Source organism: Leptonychotes weddellii, chromosome 4 (genome assembly GCF_054177405.1).
Source record: "Leptonychotes weddellii isolate Sample4059 chromosome 4, ASM5417740v2, whole genome shotgun sequence".
Lineage (NCBI taxonomy): Eukaryota > Metazoa > Chordata > Mammalia > Carnivora > Phocidae > Leptonychotes > Leptonychotes weddellii.
In genome coordinates this window covers 119,974,382-119,981,715 of record NC_138372.1, presented here as the reverse complement: position 1 = coordinate 119,981,715, position 7,334 = coordinate 119,974,382, and the positions used below count along the sequence as shown (strand labels likewise).

Below are 7,334 nucleotides of genomic sequence, written 5' to 3'. Positions count from 1 at the left end.
GACGGGTGCCTGGGTGGTTCAGTCGTTAAGCGTCTGCCTTCGGTTCAGGTCATGATCCCAGGGTCCTGGGATGGAGCCCCGCGTCGGGTTCCCGGCTCAGTGGGAAGCCTGCTTCTCCCTCTCCCACTCCCTCTGCTTGTGTTCCCGTTCCTGCTGTCTCTCTCTGTCAAATAAATAAATAAAATCTTTAAAAAAAAAAAAAATCAAAACAACCAAAAGGAGGTGAAGGTGCTATCTTGACAACATTCTTCTCTTTGAGAGCAGTTTCAAAAGTTTCAGGAAACAGTTCCTTGGTTGAGGGTACCATGAACACAGGGAGAAAAGATTTTGCTACACAGTGACAGACGTCTAGAGAGTGAACAACCTTTCTTAGAGAGAACTTTAGTATTTGAGTTAATTAAAAGGTCAGCACCCAACTGGCTCTGTGTTTATCCTGAAGGAGTCAAGCCTCAAGGAAGAAAAGCAGCTGGACAGGTAATAATTCCTGGGGATGGGCCACAGCCAGGCTGCTCCAGGAAGCTAGAAATAAGAAGTGAAAGGCTGGGAATCCTAGATTGAAGAGGACCATGCATGAAAATGTAATAGTCTGAGCCATCACAGATCAAGAAGAAAAACAACAACAACAACAAAAAAAACCCAATCATTTCAAAATTGGTATCTCGTTTTCTTTGTTCTTTCTATGGACTATCTCATTAATATTTATGATGTTTTAATAGTATTTGCCTCATTTTGAAAAAGACAGTTCTTTGTTACCAATCGATGAGAAGGCTGGGGTAGGCTTTTAGCTACCTAGAAAGACAATGGAACCACCCAATTGTGATGCATCTGAACCATAGCTCCAGAGTCTAAATCTTTAAGCCTGTGATTCAATCATTTTAATGCAAGCATCCCATTACCTTGTCTGAACTCTAACAGTCTTTAAATGGGTGTTTTTCAAACTACGGATCAGGACCTATTAGGGGGTCATTAAATCAGTTTAACAGCTTGGGACCCATATTTTTGAAAACAAAAATCAAATAGAATTAAGCAGAACAGAAAACAACTTTCCTCACACATGGAAAGGGCAATGTATTAGTCAGCATAAGATAACCCATACTGATATCTAAGTGGCTTTAACACAGTGGACTTCCTATCCCTTACACAAAACCAGTTCAGGTTAAATGAGCCTCCTCTGTCTTATAGCTTCCGAATAAGCAGCAAGTCGTCTCCAAGTCAGGGTGTCACCTCTAGCAGCAAAGAAGCGTTTGAAGCCCATACAAGGCATATTTAAGAGCCAAGCCTGCCAAGTGGCTTGTATCACATCTGCCCACATTTTATGGGCCAGCCCTCGGTCATGTGTCCAGTCTAACTTAAGGAAGGCTGCACAGCGCAGTCCTCTTCAGCACAGAAGAGAAGGTGGAAATGAAATTATATCCTAGCACTCTGTTTGCACCCACTCTTCGCTAAGTTCAACATTTGTGAGCTTCTGTGGGATATGTATGTAACTTAGATATTTTAACAAATACCTCACCTTTTCTGGAATATTAAGCAGCAATTTAATTTTCTTTTTCTGAAAAGAAGATACTTTCTGTCATCATTGGACCAAAAACACAAGTTTGTTTTAATGTATCTGGGTTTTCCTGTCAAGTTAATTAAACTGACATTGAGCATCTGCCAGTGAATCAGGCCCCACAGAAGAATCAAAGATGCATGAGACAGTAGTTCTTCTCATTTCTCTATCATCTATTTCTATTTTTTTTAAAGATTTTATTTATTTATTTGAGAGAGAGAGAGAGCACATGAGAGGAGGGAGGGTCAGAGGGAGAAGCAGACCCCCCGCTGAGCAGGGAGCCCGATGCGGGACTCGATCCCGGGACTCCAGGATCATGACCTGAGCCGAAGGCAGTCGCCCAACCAACTGAGCCACCCAGGCGCCCCTATCATCTATTTCTATATCAGCATCATTTCTTCTGCCATGCACTCCCAGTGAGCTATACCACAAGGCTTTAGGCAACCACACTTAGAGACTGTCTTTTGCCCTAAAAAAAAAAAAGGAAATATGTAACAGTTCCTAGTTTGAGAAAAATTGTCACCTTACTGTGAAGAATTTTTCTTCTGGTGAATTCCTGGTGGGCTAGAGTACTCATCTGAGCTTTGTATTCTTTTTGCTCAGCCTCTGTGGACTCTGTATCCATTGTCCCTTATTCTTCACAGTCTTGGTACCTACCTCTAACCAGGTGCTGCTATGGACTGAACTGGCTCTCCCCCATCCTTCAATTCATACGCTGAAGCCCTAACCCCCCAATGTGTATTGTATTTAAAGATAGGGATTTTAGGAAGCAGTTAAGGTTAAATGAGGTCCTAAGGGTGGGGTCCTAACTGGGTAAGATTGGAGGCCTTACACAAAATGGAAGAGATGCCAGGGAGCTCTCTCAGCGCACATGCCAGCCCACACAAAGGGAAAGACCACGTGACCTCACAGGGGGAAGGCAGCAGTCTTCGAGCCAGGAAGAGAGCTCTCACCAGATCCTAACCGTGCTGGCACCCTGGTCTAGGACTTCCAGCCTCCAGAACTGCAAGAAAACTCATTTGTGTTGCTTAAGCCACCTACTCTATGGCGCCCACTCAAACACTAAGACAGGTGCCAACCTTGGAGAATCAATGATGGTACATAAGTGGTAAGGATCTCCTTCTCTGTGCAGTTTCCCCCCACTTACCCAAGCTGAGTTCATTCCTCCCATCTTTCTGTTGCCTGAGGACCTTGCATACCCACTGCCTACATAACACTCTGTTGTTACTAATTGTGTACACATTCTCGTCTACTAAAATGTAAGTTCCTGGAGAAGAGAGATCAGTCCAAAGATAATGCCTAATGGTGGGTAAACATGAAATAACCATAAGAGGCAAACATTATTAATCCCATTTTGCAAACAAGAGAACAAGCTCTGGCATTACCCTGAGGTCTTGCTATAAGCAGTCAGTGGAACTAAGATTTGAACCAATGTATGTCAATCTCCAAGGCACATTTTCTTTTAATATTAAGTTACGGCCCTCCTCTCGTCCCTTTCCCTCTATTTTGCCGAACTTTTGGACTTGGTTCCAGAACACCAGCTCTGCCTTCACCACTGAATCATGTCTTCATTACTTACTTCCTTGCTTTTCCACCATTTCTGCCCCTTAAATCCTGTCAGCTTTCTACGTCCTGGGTCCTTAACCCATTGTCATCTATCTACATTATCGGTAGATAGATGATTGATTAAAACAATGCAATAGGATAATATTGAGTGACTCTATATTTAATTATTTAACAATGCTTTCCTAGTGGGCTAGTTATAATGGCATAGCTAATGAATCAATTAGATATAAACAAATTTGCTCTGTTTTCCTTTTAAAATTAATCTGATTCTCTTTTCATCATATTTATTACTACAAAATAACAAATGAAATGTTTTGTTAAATCACTTAAATCTGTTGGGTTTATGTTATCAGGCATAAAAATGTTTGCTATCACGAGTCTTTAATTACTTTTCCTACTCATACTAGGTTCTCCCAAGTAATATATAATATGAATTTATTAAACTATTGCAAAACAAAGAAGAGCAAAACATCAGACTTCTTAAAAGCCTGATCATCATCATATTTTGATGATTCAGATAGAGCAGCAATATAAATAGATTAATAAAATTAAGAGTGATTCATATTTGTTCCCTGGTGCAATTAGCTTCACTAAAGAAAGCATGATGCCATTCTAAGGCTAAAAGAAGACCTTTTGTAGCTGAAGTTTTAAATATGCCACTTTAAAACATGTGCTTTATTTAAATTTGATTGACTGTCCTCAAAGCATAAGGCCTTAAAATATTTATGAGTCATTTTTGGTTGAATGCAATCCACAGCAAGCCATATTGGCTATAAAAAGTACATTAAAAATATTAGTAATAATCCATAATATTACTTTCAAGATAAATCTTTTCCTGATCAGTGATAATGTTGTCTCATTCTTTGAGTTACCATCTTTATTTATTAAAAGATCTCCAAGTTTCAGCTCAAAGATGCTCTCACACTAGGGTTCCAAATAAGTTAATAGCGTGTTTTAAGAACTGTCAGAACTAGAGAGTAAAAATTGAAGCCACATTTCAATTAACTTTGCTCAAGTCTAGCATTTAGGTTTTTCCAGATTCTGGGATCAGAGGTTTCACAGAGAAAAAAAAAAAAAAATCAAGATCCCAAATTTCCAAACTGCCCTATCAAATATATTCACTGTATTTCAATATACCGAAAGAAGATTCCATGGTATAAGATAAGCTCTTAAGGCAATATAATATAAAATGGATAATAGTCTAGATCCATTGATTCTAGAGTTAAAAAAAAAAGAATGAGTATAAAGAGACTGGCATTGTTATTGACTTCTATTTATTTTTATAAGGGTTGTTAGTCTCAGGCCAGTTGCCCCTTTAATTGCTCAGCAAGGTCTTGGGTGGCTTTCTGCTCAACTTTTGTGTTCCCATGGAATGCAATCTAATTGCAAATATTGGCTATCCATGAATCATGTAAATCTCATTCTATGAAAAGGCACAGGTAAGCTTCTCCTACTAGGAATACACTCGTTCCAATGATCTGTTATTCTAGATTATTCACAATCATTCAATGTGTATCTTTTGCTTTTCTACCAGACGGCTGTTTTATTTAGCATGGGAAAAACAAAGTGAGAAGAAACGGTTCTCCCTCTCAACAAGCATACAGGATGGCAAACAGTTGTTCAATGTGTCAGGACTTACTGTGCTTTAATCCTTACAACACCTGCCTTGTAGGGTAGGTATCATCATCCTCATTTATAGATGGTGACAACAGCAAAAAATAAAGGGTAAATATTAAGTCCAAGGTTACAAAGTAAATCTGTTACAGAACTTGTGTTCACACCTAAGGTAGTTTTATTTAGTCCCCAAACCTATGGGCCTTTAATTATTGCTTTCTGCTTTCCTTCATCAGTTTAAATGTACAGTTTAAATTTAAAAATGAATTGATTTTGCTTGTAAGTCTTCCTGAAACCATCCTTATCCATTATTCTTAAAAACTGACACTTTACTATCTAGTAGGCTAAAACTTTAATACATTTGATCTCTTTTAGAAAAATAATACTATTTTAAAATATTTTAGGCACTCAAATGCCATACAGGGTCTTGGGCCATAAATATGTTTTTACTTCCCCCACAGGCGAAGAGAATAAGTCCACAGGGAGCAGTCCCAAATGAGCCCCATTCTTCAGGCCAGTCATGGGGAGTAAAACAGCTAAGATTAGAATGAGTGTGGTCATGAAGAAGCACGTCCTGAAGAAGAGCCAAAAAGGACTTGCAGTCATTCTAGAATCTGAGGAGTGATTTTTAACACGCCAGGAAGAAGTGAGTCAATAAGGAAGAATGTAAATCAAAAGGGTACAAGTGAAAGGAAAAACACAGTCACTTTTATGTAAATCGAAAGATCTGCTTTCGCCAAAAGGAAATTCTGGGAAAGATCTCTCCTGCACATCAGCAAAACACAGGCAAGTTCTCATTTGTTTTCATCCCTCTGTCAGGAACAATTTTCCCAGACCAGTGGGGCATGTAGGACTAGAATGGAAATGGATGGATTCAAATTTATCTTTGCTATGAAATCACAAAAGGTACAAAGAGACATTTTTTGTTTTCTCCTTCCTTTTTCTTGAGAAATTTTCAAGACTGCCATATGAGCTGGACTAAACTCTGAGCCAAGACTAAGTCTTTTCTAGACCATTTCAAGATTTAAATAGCAGACTGGAAGCCAAGAAATCAATCATTTTTTATTTTGTTAATCTTCCATAACAATGGAAACTAACCCCATTTTATTTTTACAAAAAAAAAAAAAGGTTTTCTTTATAAAAAATAATGATTTGCTGTGGGGCTTGATAGTATTAATAATAAGTAAAATAATAAACTAAACTTTGATCGTATTAGTAGATTATAAACCTTTTTTAGAACTAATTGTCAAACTGACATTTCACATTTGACATATTACTTACTTTTTATTTTAACGCATATAATTTGAGATCTTTTACCCCCCAAGTAACTTTATCAAAGAGTGTATGGCACTTAAAAAGTAAATTATCCACACATTTTTGGAAACCTGAGAAGTCTTTTATCAATATCCTCCTAAATATTTTCAGTGTTTTTTCTAAAATGCCCATTCTGGGGCGCCTGGGTGGCTCAGTCGTTAAGCGTCTGCCTTCGGCTCAGGTCGTGATCCCAGGACCCTGGGATCGAACCCCACATCGGGCTCCCTGCTCTGCGGGGAAGCCTGCTTCTCCCTCTCCCACTCCCCCTGCTTGTGTTCCCTCTCTCGCTGTCTCTCTCAGTCAAATAAATAAATAAAATCTTAAAATGCCCATTCTTCTGTCAGCAAATTACTTAAAGTCTCAATTTATTCCTATAATGGCCCCTGTGTTTGTTTTTTATTGCTGTTGTAACAAATGACCACAAACTTAGTGGCTTAGATGACGTACATTCATTATCTCACAGTTCCGTAGGTCAGAAGTCCAGCATGGGTCTCACAGGGACAACATGAAGTGCTGGCAGGCTGTGTTCTTATATTGAGACTCTAGGGAGAATCTGTGTCTTGCTCATGTGGATCTGGACAGAGTTCAGTGTTGTACAGTTTGCAAGACTGAGATCTTTGCTTCCTTGCTGGTTGTAGCTGAGCGGTACCTTAGCTCCTACAGAAGGTCTTTGTCTGCAGTCTTTGCACATGGCCCCTTACTTCCCAGAACCAGCAACGGGATGTCAGGTCCTCTCATGCCGTCATCTTGGACCAGGACTAGAAAATGTTTCACATTCAAGGCCTCATATGATTACGTCAGGTCCATGGAGATAATCCAAGATAATTTCCCTGTTTTATGATCCTTAAACTCAATCACATCTGCAAAGTCCTTTTTTTGCCTTGTAAGGTCAAATATGCAGAGGTCTGGTGATTGGGATGTGAGCATCTTTGGGAGGCCACTAGTCTGCCTGCCATAGCTCCCCCACTGTAAAGGACAACTGGATTCCTTCAGATGATCCAGCTTTTCCAGTAACTCTCAAATTAAGATGGTTCATTGCCCCAAATTTATAATATTTCAGAACCAGAAGATAGAGTAAAAATCCACCTTTTCTTGTTGCCAGTTAGTCTTTGCTTGCCCGGAATCATTTAATTTTTCTTCCCTATTTTTTGTATGTTTCTATTCCTATTCTTACCATGATGATTTTACTTAACTTCAGGATGTTCCCCTTCATGCATGGAATTCCTGAAACCAGTAGACCACTGGTCTAATACTCAGATATCACAGTTCCTGGACTAAATCCAACACATTT

General features: G+C 39.1%; 1 long non-coding RNA gene across 1 annotated transcript; it reads left to right on the top strand.

The window, feature by feature from the left end:
• Positions 1–1,742: 1,742 nt before the first annotated feature.
• On the top strand, positions 1,743–6,637 carry LOC145720920 (uncharacterized). The gene is made up of 2 exons (XR_014144242.1): positions 1,743–4,788; positions 5,191–6,637. It is a non-coding gene; the product is annotated as an uncharacterized LOC145720920 (long non-coding RNA).
• Positions 6,638–7,334: the final 697 nt, after the last annotated feature.